The sequence below is a fragment of the Dipteris shenzhenensis genome, chromosome 23 (assembly GCF_047967505.1).
Source record: "Dipteris shenzhenensis isolate YYH24624 ecotype China chromosome 23, Dip_SZ_1.0, whole genome shotgun sequence".
NCBI classification, from domain to species: Eukaryota; Viridiplantae; Streptophyta; class Polypodiopsida; order Gleicheniales; family Dipteridaceae; genus Dipteris; species Dipteris shenzhenensis.
Window position 1 is genome coordinate 33,256,559 of NC_141618.1, and position 13,685 is coordinate 33,270,243.

A 13,685-nucleotide genomic window follows, 5' to 3' on the forward strand; every position below is an offset into this window, starting at 1 on the left:
AGGGTTTTAAATGCTTCTCTCTCATTGGTCCTATATCATTGTCTCCTCTCCCATTGGCCTCTCCATCACATTATCTTCTCTTCCATTTGTCCCTCCATCCAAGTATCTCTCCCTCTCCCACCCACTCCCACTCCCATCCTCCCACCTCCATCCCCACCCCCACCTCCCCCATTCCCACTCCCTCTCCCACTCCCACTCTCACTCCCATTCCCCCCATTCCCACCCCCACCCCTCCCCCGCCTCCCCCATTCCCACTCCCTCTCCCACTCCCACGCCCATCCTCCCACCCCGACCCCACCCCCACCTCCCCTATTCGCACTCCCTCTCCCACTCCCACTCCCATTCTCCCACGCCCACCCCCACCCCCAGCTCCCCCATTCCCACTCCCTCTCCCACTCCCACTCCCACTCCCACTCCCACTCCCACCCCCACCTCCCTCATTCCCACTCCCTCTCCCACTCCCACTCCCATGCCCACCTCCCCTCTCCTACTCCCACTCCCACTTCCACACTCCCACTCTCCCTTTATCCTAGTCCCACCCTCCCACCTCCCACTCCCATTCCCATATTCCTACTATCAATTCCACTCCCACTTATGAATCCTAATGAAAACTATTACTTAAATAAATGATATTACTGGTCACTCATAAGGTTTGGTGGTTTGGGTTTAGGGTTTGGGGGCTAGGCTTTAGGGTTTGGTGGTTTGGGCTTAGGGTTTGGGGATTAGGCTTTAGGGTTTAGGGTTTGGGGGTTAGGGTTTAGGGTTTAGGGTTTGCAAGTTAGGGTTCAGGGATTAAGGTTTAGGGTTTGGGGGTTAGGGTTTAGGGTTTGGAAGTTAGGGTTTAGTGTTTAGAGATTAGGGGTTAGTTTTTACGAGTTAAGGTTTAGGGTTTAGAGGGTCAAGATTAACATTTACGGTTTAAGGATTAGGGGTTAGGGTTTAGGGTTTAGGGTTTAGAGGCTTAAGATTTAGGGATTAGGGATTAGGATGTAGGGATTAGGGGTTAGGGTTTATGGGTTAGGGTTTAGGAGTTAGGGTTTAGAGGTTATGGTTTAGGGTTTAGCGTTTAGGATTTAGGGTTTAGGGTTTAAGATTTAGGGGTTAGAGGTCTAGGATTAGGATTGAGGGTTTAGGAATTAGGGGTTAGGGTTTAGGTTTAGGGTTTTAGGATTAGGGATTAGGGTTTACGGATTAGAATTTAGGTTTAAAGCTTAGGGTTTAAGGGTTAGGGTTTAGGAATTAGGGTTTTATTATGGATTAGAAATTAGGGGTTAGGGTTTAAGATTTAGGGTTTAGGGTTTAGGGATTTGGGTTTATGGTTTCGAGGGCCAGAATTAGGCTTTAGGGTTTGGGGATTGGGGTTAGGGTTTAGGGTTTAATTAATTTTTAAAACAAGATCTAGATTTATAAATAATTAATAAAGTAGATTATTGAGAAGAGACTAATGTTCTTTATAATGGTTGTTACAGCTTGTTTGCAAAGGAAACTCACAAAGGAGATGGCTACAAAAGTTATTCCGAGGATGGCGGTGATTCTATGTTGCAAAAGAGAAGTAGTTGCATTTGTTACAATCCATGAAAGTGATCCAAATTCTATCTGTCACTTTAGAAGACTTGGCGAAGATAAGGTGGCAGTTATTGTATCAAGGATTTTTAGTGCACATGTTGAGCTAAAGCATAAGTGTGGGGACATGGAAATCCTTGGAGATGTTATGCCCTATAATACTTCCAAAACAAAGCATTTATTGCATGGGACAGAGATGAGACTTATCCAACACATGTCATTAGGAATACAAAGTGCATATCTTTGGATTTTAGAGTGGGAGATATTTTACAAATGTTATCATTTGCAAATAAGAACATAGCAGAAGGTCAAGTCTTGGGATTTGAACAAGTGGAACACTGGACATTTCCACAAATGAGAATTCAAAAAGTTACAGATGATGGTATGGATGATAACTCAATCTCATTGGATGGTCCCTACTATGAGGTAGGTAAGGATTTGAGATGGAGCATGCAATTTTTAAAGGTTGGGAAGACTCAGCATGTGGTTTTTAATGATAAACATAATGTATACTACAATATCAAAAGAATTGAAAGAATATGCCAATGTACCAAGCTCTATTCCTTCAGAGATGGATGATTCCAATGCACTCAACTATAGCACTGACATCTTATCAGGAGTCGATGAGTTCATTGGTGGTATCGAGAAAGAAAAAGATTTCACAAGTGATGCCTTATTCAGGGTGGATGAGTTTATGCACATTGAGAACTTGGGCAAAGATGTCAAAAGTGATACCTTATCAAGCATGGATGGCTTCATGGATACTGATAAAGTTCTTGGAGTAAAACCAAGTAATTATGGAATTATGGAAATCATGCATGATGATATAATGAATGATGTTCTCTCAGGAGTAGATGAGTTTCAAGACTCTGGAGTTATGAAATCCATAGAAAGTGCATCAATTAGTGATGTTCTTTCAAGAATATATGAGTTTGAAGATCATTCTGGACACTCTATTGCCACTGTGACAAGTGGTTCTACAATTGTATCAAAAGTAGGGATGAGATCAACAAAGGACTATTCGGTATTTGACTTTGATTGTGAAATAGTTAATGTTACAAATGGTTCGATGAATGTATCAAAAGCAGGTATGACATCAACAAAGGACTATTCAATATTTGTCTGTTAGAGTGATAAGATCAAGGATGCAACATCCCATGAAAACAACGTGACAAATAAATCTTACAAGGAGGACTGCACAAATCCAAATAAGGATGTACAGAAGGTCCCAAAACGGACATACAGATGCATGAAATGACAGCGAGTCCAAGCAGATCTAGAACAACAACCAAAGAGAATAAGAGTATTGAATGAAGATGTTATGCTAAAAGCAATGCGATCTACATGCTATAAGCATAGATGTATGCGATCCATTAACTTACATGACATCAAGGGTAATGAATGAAGATGTTATGCTAAAAGCAATGTGATCTACATGCTGTAAGCATAGATGTATGCGATCCATTAACTTACATGACATCAAGGGCTGTAGAGAACAAATCTGGCAAAGGAAAGGGAGCAAAAGAAATGAATACCTACTCATGAGACTGTCTTGCTTTCTTGTAAATGATAAGAGAAGGGGAAGTTTAGGACAACAAATAAGGCCTCTTATAAATGGAAAAAGTGCTTGCAATAATGGATATCGCATTATTATAGGATTATTACATGGCACATATTGGAATTTGGCTAATAAAGCAAAGTATGGAGTTAAATTTAACATTCATGGAAACACTGGAAGGCCTAAAACAAGAGCCTCAATGGTTGCGGCAACAGCAATTTTGAAAGATTACACTCATGAAAATGCTTTACCACAACCCCATCTACCAGAAATGCATCTTCTGATAGGTTTGACTAAAAAAGCAGTATTTAACTCTATTGGAGAAACACAGAGGCAAAGAGGGCATGCACCGGCATCTTTTCATACTTTGTATACTCTTTGGAAAAAAAGCTTTAGACATGTTAAAATCCCAAAGAGGAAAAAATGTCAAAGAGCAACGACTGTGATGATCTAAAGCGAGCACTTGAGAGTGCAACATCTCTAGAACAAAAAGAAGCTTACAAAAAAAAGAGAGAATTTCATCATGGACTTGTTCGACATTCTAGAATAAAATATGCATTTTGGAAGGAGCAAGCTATTTCTCACCCAAATGAGTACATATGCATTATTGTAGATGGTATGGATCAAAATACAACAACATTACCTCGATTCATTAACACTCCACCTAAGCTACAAGGAAAATGCTTTTTAAAGACACATCTACGTGGAGTGTTAGTGCATGGATTTACATTTTTGGTAGACATATGGATTGATTCCTTGCATCTACATGATAGCAATCAAGTTGTAACATCCATTATGAAGGCAATTCACAATGCACATGCAGAAAAAGGTCGCCTACCAGCAACTTTGAGAGTCCAAGCAAACAATTGCAGATGAGAGAATAAGAATGTACTCTTCTTTTCATTTTGCTCAATGCTAATCGCTCATAGGATCTTCAATGAGATTGGAAGTTGGGTTTTTGTTGGTTGGGCACACACATGAGGATATCGATCAGGTATTTAGCAAGGTTTCAAGAGAACTAAAACACAAGGACATGGAGATGATGGATGACTTGATAAGAAAATGTGAGAGGCAAGTTGGTGGCCATAAGGAAGGAATAGTATGCTCAATGGTTGAGAGGATGTATGATTGGAAGAGCTTTATTCTACCTTTCATACAAAAAGGTGGTGATGCCCTGATAGGTCATAGCGCTCCACATTATTTTCGCTTTTTCTTAAAGGATGAAAAATCAGTGATGCAGTGGCAACACTATTCTGTTGATACAAAGATTCAGACTATGCATGGCATGTGCATAGCAGGAGATCCACTTTTGGTTATGTGTTCACCTTTGCAGGTGGTGCGGATTTGTGGATGTCTCATGCATAAATGTGCGTTGCCTTGTCCATGACAGAGGCCAAGTATGTTGTAGCCATAGAGGGTTTCAAACTTAGAAATCTGCTCACTAATGTGTAGATGGTCAGGTTTGAGGACATGTGATGATGTGAAACCGCATGTGAGCATAGGAACTGACTCTAAGTACGAACTAGTTACGAATTTTTGGGCATGGCTTCGATTGGCCACTTTGGAGTTCTCTCCTTTATGGGATAATTTAATCTCCTCTAATGAGCCTCTAACCTAGAGCTATACCAACCATCAAGCGATGAAAAGAAACAAATAGTGTCTTTTTCTTTTGTTCCTTTACGTCTCCTTTAGGTGTGGGGTCAGATGCATCGATATAGAGGCTTGAATGTGTGCAAGAAGTGGACGTGATGAGTGTGTAGAGCAGAAAAAATCAAGCTTTCCCCCCTTTTAGGAGCACCCTCAAATTCTTCTTAGATCAAGAGATACGGCTCGATCTAGGCGGAGGGACAAAAAAGAATGAGATGATGATGTGGCAGTTGTGTTCACATGGGAAAGTCTACCTATGAAGAGTGCTCCTATGGAGCACTATGATGAGGTGGCAGTCATGTGCACATGAAGCATGCAAAGGGTGCTTGACATGGGGTAACTGTGCTTGTGTGCCATGTGGCAGTGTTGATGTGGTAGATGGTGTGGTAGGGGTGAGGTGCCAGTGATGATGTGGTAAGGATGATGTGGCAATTGACTGGTCAATGCTGACACGGCCCTAATGGTGTGGCAGATGATGTGGTAGCCGAGATGACGTGGCACTATGACATGGATTCAGACGTGGTAGTGAGATCAACGTGCAGATGTGGCATTGGATAAGGTGTTTTGATGTGGCAAATAGGCCTACATGGAAGATAAGGTGGGTTGATGACATGGCCCTGTGTGGATGAGGTGACACATGGCAGTAGTTAGACCACACCTCTGTGTGTGGTAACCCTTAGGGGTGAGGATAAGGTTATCTAGAATCTTGGAGATTCTGATGGAATCTTTAAGATTTCGTCACCTCTGTTAAGGGTGTAACATCGATGTTGGAGATTGGGGATGTCCATTGGGTTTAGGCCACTGTCGCATGTTGGAGGAGTCATTTCATCAGGCGTTGTGAGCGTTGAGGCATTGGTCGACTGAGTTGTAAAGTCACAGTTGAGTCCTTGGTTGTGTCGATTGTAGACTAGTTTGAACCTTGCTCTCTCAAAACCTTGCAAATGGACCTCTCGAGAAGCTCAATTTCTCTCCAAACTCTCACGTAGAATAGGGCGAATAGGCAAAGATTCTCTTTCACACTCATCCCTCTCTCTCTCAAAGCAATCTCAAATGAACAGGCCTATCCCTCACAAAGTAGACATATCTCTCTCTTAATAGAGGAGAGGAATGGACGGAATTCCTCAAACACTGGAAGAATCTCTCCTTATGGAATGAACAAAAATGTCTCATAACGGAATGAGACAATCAACACTCATGAACTCAGTCACTCTCAATCTCAATGCCTCAGTGGAAGGCAAAACCATGAGCTCTAATACCATGAATAAATATGGAGAGAGGAGAGGAGAAGAGTGGAGATGAGGAGAGACGGAACAACTAGAGAGCACACCACAAATGACTAACTTGTACACTAGGTTTAGTTAAAAATAATGAACATATAAAAACTCCTTTAGGGTTAGGGATTGCAACCCTTGTGACTTTTAGCACTCTTTGTTGTTAGTGCTATACACATATGATCACATGATTGTGAGATGAATCCTCAAGAGGCATCAAAGTTGCCAAGGCAAAGAATGGGGACTCGGCAGGCAAAGGAGGACTCCGTCATTTCTCCATAAAGATCTCCAAGGGTTGGCCTGTGATCCAAAGGCACAAGTTCAAAAGGCACATTTGTTGTGGGTGGCATGGCTCGGACCCTCTTACTACTAGATCCGATCCCCTCGAGCCAAAAACTGAAGTGGAGACTTGAACCCACTCAGTTTCTTTATCTGAGAAGACCATACAGGTGTCTCCAACTCTGGACATTCTTGGGTTGAAGTTGTTAGTGTAAATGTCCTTTGGTTGCCTCCTTAAGAATAATGTTGGTTGAGAAATGGTACTTCTTACGACAAAGATATATTCTTCTTCTGTTTTGCTAGTCTCAAGCCCGAACCAGTTTTGGATGGGCAGAAGGTCATCCCTGCTGCAGTTTTTGCACCGAGTGCCCCTTCGACATGAATTTCCTATCTGTTGTAGTGTCTGGAAACATATTGACACGGCGGACTCCAATTCCCGAGGCCCGCCTCAACCTGTTTATGTGGCACTCGGCCCGGTCACCTTAAAGGTTTCTATTTATGACTGTGCCCTTCAAGATTTTGAATTATTTATAAAAGATCGAGTGCAAGACTTTCAAGGCAGAAAGGTGCCTGATTGCAGAATGGATCCGAGCACTCCCATGCTCAACTATGGAGACTCTTCCTATCTACTATGCAGCTTTACTTGGGAAGGTAGAGAAACTGTTGGGCAGCCACATCACTGAGGCAGCTACCATGCGTAAAAATGTTTGGGACCTATTCAAGACCCTTCAACAAGAAAGCAAGGGCAGTTCATTGTAAGGTTTATTAAAGCCTCCCACTTTGCCCTACCAAAATTAGCGGAAAAAGCCAAATTTTGAACATTCTTTTCGGTCTAAGTGAATTGCTTCCCATTCTTGGGTGCTGCTCCAAGTTTGTAATTTGGGGTTTTACATTTTCCGTACCAGCTGAGGCATGTGCAATGCTTTCACTGCGTCCTTTTTTCTTTTTGGAACCATAACTTGACTGTCTGTAGTTGTCTTTCTCATTTGCAATTTGATTGTAGTACAGTGTCAATATCCATGAACCCATACTGCTTGTGATATAGGTGCAAGTAACATGTACCTCCTGCATTATAACCCTCATACATTTTTTTACTCACTCCCTCCTTTCTGTCAGTGCAAGGTCCGACCAAGCTTATGTTTTGCCAGTTTTCACGGCTGGCATGTGGAAATATTTTTGCTGACCATGTCTTTCTAATTTGATCATATAATTGTGAATTTCAGAATTCAGATAATGTGCTGCATAATGACAGGCATCTGTTCTTTGAAAAAAATAAAATAAAATAATGACATGGCATCTGCTGATGTAGTGCTCCCTGTTTCCATGCTTTACTGTTTGGATGTCCTTGAAATATTATTGTTGTCAGGTTGCCTCCCGGTGTTGAGCTCTTTTGAATATATCTTTTGGTATTCATTTATGGGTGTGTGTTTCCCTTATGCTTGTTAATATGAGGCAGGCACATTTACAATTTCATGGATATGTTGAGGTTGCCTGACTGAGAGAACCAGATGGCTGTTCTTACCCTTTGTGGATATGAGCTTTTCGTTCTCAGAGCTTGTTTAAAAAACTTACGTTCCTACAATTTCTGTCACTGTGAAAATTTTACTTCTCACATGTCCTTTGCCTCAACCTATGGCTTATGATGAACGATATTGTCCGTACCAAATGAGGCAACAGCAATGCTTTATACATCAATCTCTCTGAAGCCATATATTGTCGTTATAAAGATATTATTATTGTCAGGTTGCATTCTGGTTTTGAGCTCTTTCAAATAGATCTTTTGGTATTCGTTTCTTCCTCTGTGTTTCCCTTGAGTTATGCGTGTAAAAATGAGGCAGGCATATTAAAAATTCATGGATACTTTGAGGCTGCCTGACCGAGAGAACAGATTTACCCTTTGTTGATATGAGCTTTTCCTTCTCAGAGCTTGTAAAAAATTTATGTTCCTACAACATCTGTCACTGTGGAATTTTCCTTCTCACCCGTCCTTCCCCTTAACCTATGGCTTATGATGAATGTTTTTGTCCGTACCATCTGAGGCAACAGCAATGCTTTGTACATAGATGTCTCTGAAGCCATATAATTGTCCTTAGAGAGTTTATGTTAGGGATGTGATCGCTGTTCAGCATGGGATTTTTTTTGAACACTTTTTTTGCCCGTGGCATCTGATTTTGGATTCTCATTTTTTTTTGACCTTCAAACATGCCAAATGCTTGAAAATTATGGCATCCGTGCCCTCCTAGGCAACAGGGATGCTTCGTACACACATGTCTCTGGAGCCCTACAAAAGCCAATATGTATTCGTTGATGCAATCACAAATCCTCCTGAGCACTCTTTCTGCTTTTGACTTGTTGATTTTGTTTGACCTTACCTTCTGGTTGCTAAATGATTGAAAGGCCATGTTTTCCCAATATGCTAAATGCTTGAAGATCATGGCCAAGGATGAGTGAATATTGTCTATACCGTCTTAGGCAGCAACAATGCTTTGTACAAATGGTGTCTTTGGAAGCCATATATCTGCGGATGTGTCTTGTCAAACGGCTCAAGTTTTGGCTTGTTGTGAGAAGCCTTTGTCCATACTATCTGAGGCAACAGCAATGCTTTGTACAAAAGTTGACTTCTGATGCCAAAAGTGTTTGGGATTGCAAGTCAACTGAACTTATGTGCATGCAGCCTTTCTTGTGAGCATCAGTTATCCCTGCATGTTGATAACTGTTTCTTCTATTGTTAGATCTTATGTCAAATGCGTGAAGATCATGGTTCATGATGAGCGCATGTTTTTATGTACCATCTGAAGCAACAAGTTTTTAAATAAATACAACCTTTCTCCTGGAGGTGTGTAAGCATTGGTGAATCGTCTTTCGACCCAAATACTAGCAGAGTCCATTTCTAGGGGGTAAATTCTATATGGTTCAAGTCAATGTGTAAACGGCACATAGTTGCAGATTTGTTGATTAAATGATTCACATAGGTGGAGTCAAAAGGTTTTGATGTTTGTGTTGAGTAACCCCAATCGTTGTGACAAATTTTGCCAATAAATGTCGCACCCTTAGCCACTTTCCTTTTTGTATTGACAAACGTTATTTGACGGGTCAAATTTAGAGGTGCTGTGATGTCAGTCTCACTTTTTTTTACTGGCAGGGATTGTAATGTGGTTTTTGCTTCTGAATAATGAAAGCTATGGTTGCAGATCGAACATCATTTATTTCCTGCAGTATGCCATGTACATTATCCCAGAATCCAGTCAATAGTGAGGGAACATGCAAGGAGTTCAGTATTCCATACTACTGCTTTCCATCTGTAAGCTTTTTGACTGACTTTCTTCATTTTCTTCTAAAAGTAGTCAAGCATAGAGGTTTTTCAGATGAGGAAGTGTGTATTGTCTAGTTGCTTTTATATCAGACTTGCTAATCTTGGTTGCCTGGCAGTTTTGGATGGCTTTGGCACCACACTTTGAATACCTGAGGAAAATTCGGAGAGAACTTTAAGCTCTGGTGTGCTGGTTGAGGAATCAGACTAATGAGTTGTACAGTTGCTTTATGATTTTGACCAGTCTTTGCCAAGCATCTCTGGCAGTTTTGAGTGACTTACAACAGTTGGATTGCCAAAGAGAGTGGGAGAGGATACTCGATTCTAACTATCCTCTCGACTTCGGACTATTGGTGATGGATTTTGCAGAGTTTCATGCTGTGCAATTTATGTGGGCAATAATCTATCAAGGTTTGTCATTTACCTTTTTTTATAAGGATTCGTAGTCCTTGAGAACACATGTTCCAATAGTTAAACGAGGCTAAAGAACTGGTCAGTGAAGCTTCTGAATTCAGAAGTCTGGAATACTTACCAGCCACAGGTTGAGGGGCATGGCTGTGCCTTTCATTGGGGATGATTGTTGCCTGTAGCACATTCTTCATATGGTTTCATACTCTAGTGACCTTTCAAATAAGCCTCCTTTTTCTACTTGATTTATTCCATTTTTGCCCAAGGTATGGGGTACACATGGTGGCAAGACCTAACTTTGGATTCATGAAGAATTTGCAGGTGGTCCAAAAAGGACAAGTGATTAGGTCTTTGAGGTCTATGCACTTATCACATCACTTGCACCTTTTCTGTTTTTTGTCACTCATTACAGAAAGAAAAAATGAGAGTCTACAAAGACGCCCTTTTCTTGCGATGCACATGGCAACCAAAGAACTCAGATTTTTTCTTTGACCAGAAGACAAAACTGTAGCTTATCTTCTATGGAAAAAGAGCAACCCTCAAAAAGTTATGTTTGTTTCCTTGTTTGTGAAATAACCAGTTAGGAGCAGTAGCCTGGTAAAACTTCGAGATTAGGTGAGGATAAATGACTAGGCTAGGCCATGGAGTTCAGCCTACTGTAGCCTGGTAAAACTTCGAGATTAGGTGAGGATGAATGACTAGGCTAGGCCATGGAGTTAAGCCTAGCTAGCAGTAGGAGATAACCGTTCCTAGAGGGATATTACATTTTGTTTTTTCACAAAAATTCATTGTGGAAGTTGATATATCAATGGTGTGTATAACTACCAAAAAAGCATTTTTTTAATAAAAATACATGGAATCTTATAATAGGTACCAATGTTACCCAAAAGCAAGAAAAATTGCATTAAAATTGGCACATTCTTTTTTAAAGCATCTTAGAGAACTCACAATGACTAGCACATCAAAACATTGTGTTAGCTCCCGATTATGACATTCATCCATGAGATAGTGAGGAAATTAATGCTTCCATATTTCCAACAATTCTAATCAATTTATGTATAAGTGTAGCAAATGCAAGGTCGTATGCAAATGTGCATGAGGTAAAACTCTATTATAAGGTTTTGAAGGTGAGATTTTCTTGGCTAGGATCTTGCCAGGGTACAAGGAGTAGATTCAACTAAGTATTTTGTGGCTAAGTATTTTAAGGGCACTACAAAATTCCTTGAATAAACACAATGTGTAGTGCAAGCACTTGCTTTGACAACAAGTCCTTCACATTGGGTATCCATGCCTGATTTTAATGGAGGTACATTATAGAAGTTATTTTATGAAGTGCGTAGGGGTTGTCCAACCACAGTAGCCGCACTTTGGTAGAGTGCAACAGGCTGTGACTTTTGCAATTGAGCTTTCCTATGTTCTTTGCATGGGGTTGCAAGCTTTGTATGAGTGGGGTTGGATTCATCTTGATTTACATAGAAAAAATGTTATATTAGACTATTCAAGTGGAGGGCAGATGCGGATTATCATTTGCGATTGGGGGAACACAACTTGTAAAGGAATTTTAAAGGGAAACTTGTTATCTAGGCGCTCAAAGGAACTCGACTTAGAATATAAGAACATAAGTGGCAAGAGAAAGGTTCACTAAGCGTTGGTTGGCACTTGAAGTATTTGATGGAAAAACTAATAGGCCTTGGTCTATTCAACATACATATAGGCCTTGGTCTATTCAACATACATATTCTCACTAGGTTGGAAACTATCAAGGTTTTGTGAATAATGCGGCCATTATGTAGGGAGCAATATGTCACACTATAAAGTTTTGCCACGCCATAGCCATTGGGAACGATCATTATACTAACTAAGCATGTTTCGACAGGCATGCTTACAGAAGATCCTAGGAAGCAAATGTCTCTAGATATTGCTTGTTGCTTATTTTCCTCAAGGGGCATTGATCCTAGTAGTTGCATGCGGCTGAATGAGGAAGGTGATTTGCAATGTAGCTATGCTTTAATAATTGTACTTAATATTTTATGTTTCGAGGGTGTGATTGTTTGAGATTATTTAATTGCTTTGGTCTATTTTATTGGACATAGCTCAAAGGGCTTAACTAAGTGTTTTACATAACCATTTTTCTTTTAATAGCTTCTTGGTATTTACTTGAGGACCCTAAGGTATAGTGCATGTTAATGGCGCTAGCCCTTGCTCAAAATTTGACAACGCCTATTAAAGGAATATGTGTAGTTTGTTTATAATTGCAGGTGCTATGGCTAGTTCAAAGGAATTGTTCCTTTACAGTTCCTCAAATAAAAGAATTACCAAGAATTTTTTTGTTTATGGAACAGATGTTGAGAAACCATCTCAACATCATATGTTAGATATGTGCATAGCATTAACCCAATAGAGTGCTATAAAGGAAAGGGTTAGATGTCCTAACCCTAACCCTAACCCTAAAAGGGTTTGTATATATTCTACATTTTCAACTAAAGGTAGTGTACAGTTAGTCATTTGTGGTGTGCTCTCTAGCTGTGCCCTCTCCCCTCATCTCCACTCTTCTCCTCTCCCCTCTTCATATTTTGTTATGGTATTATTGTAATCCTTGAGAGTATGAGAGTGATTGAGAGATCGAGAGTTCTCGAGTGATTGCGAGCTTACTCCATTCACTTTCGTTGAGTGAAGAATTTTCATCCATTGGTGAGAGAATTCCATCCATTCGACATTTTGTTCATTCTGGAGAGGAATTCCATCATTGAGAAAGACTTAGTCCTCTTGTTGAGAGTGTGAGAAAGTTTTGAATGATTATTGAGAGAGAAAAAGAGAGACTTCTCTCCTTGAGAGTTTCAAGAGAGACATTTCTGAATTTTGAGAGTAAGAATCCTCTCCTATTAAGCAACTCATAGCCCACGGCACTTAGAGCGATTTGTCGGATCATCCAACAATAGGGCCTTTGTAGAGGCATTCGTCTGTCCTTCTTCGAAGAAACTTCCATTATCATTGTTCGATAAACATCCGAAGGCATCCTCAGAGCAAAGAAGGTTAGCAGCGTGGTTAGCACCCACGACGCCCAACTCCTCCATCAATGACTCTTATGTCAAACAGTCGCCATCGAAGCAGACCTTTGAGCTTCTTCATACATGTCTACAGTCCCTTCTCCACAATGCCCAACGCAATTGCATATCCCAGGTGCCAGCTGGCTAAGCACCAAGTCGAGCTACCTCCATCTTCATGGAACAGGCAACGCATACAATGCCACACCCATCTCCAAGCTCCTTGCATAGCCATAGCCATCTCCGTGACTTAGGCTCACGAGCTCTTGGCTCTACACATGGGCTACACCAATTCTTTTGCAATGCATGGCACACTGCATGGCACCACAAATGGGGGCTCCTCGATGAAGGCTCCCACGTGCATGCAAAGCAACAAAATGCCGATGGGAGTCCGACAAGGTAATAGAATTTGGGAAGATTCTGATGCATATTTTGAAGATTTCGTCGAATCTACAATACGTTCTAGTCATTGGCTCGGCACCTCCCATGTGGCAGGCTTATCCTTAGGGTGATCAAGTGACACATGGCACCACAAAAAATAAGACACATGGCACTTATCCACACAAGTGCCACATCAGCATTATCCTTGGCCACATCACCACCAC

The 13,685-nt window shown here is 40.9% G+C and overlaps 1 long non-coding RNA gene across 2 annotated transcripts; it reads left to right on the forward strand.

The window, feature by feature from the left end:
- Positions 1–6,618: 6,618 nt before the first annotated feature.
- Positions 6,619–10,787, forward strand: LOC147887277 (uncharacterized). Of its 2 annotated transcripts, none has more exons than XR_015543223.1 (3): positions 6,619–7,078; positions 9,510–9,619; positions 9,748–10,787. It is a non-coding gene; the product is annotated as an uncharacterized LOC147887277 (long non-coding RNA). The 2 variants fall into 2 exon arrangements; XR_015543222.1 differs by having other exon boundaries at positions 6,619–7,073.
- The last annotated feature ends 2,898 nt before the right edge of the window (positions 10,788–13,685 follow it).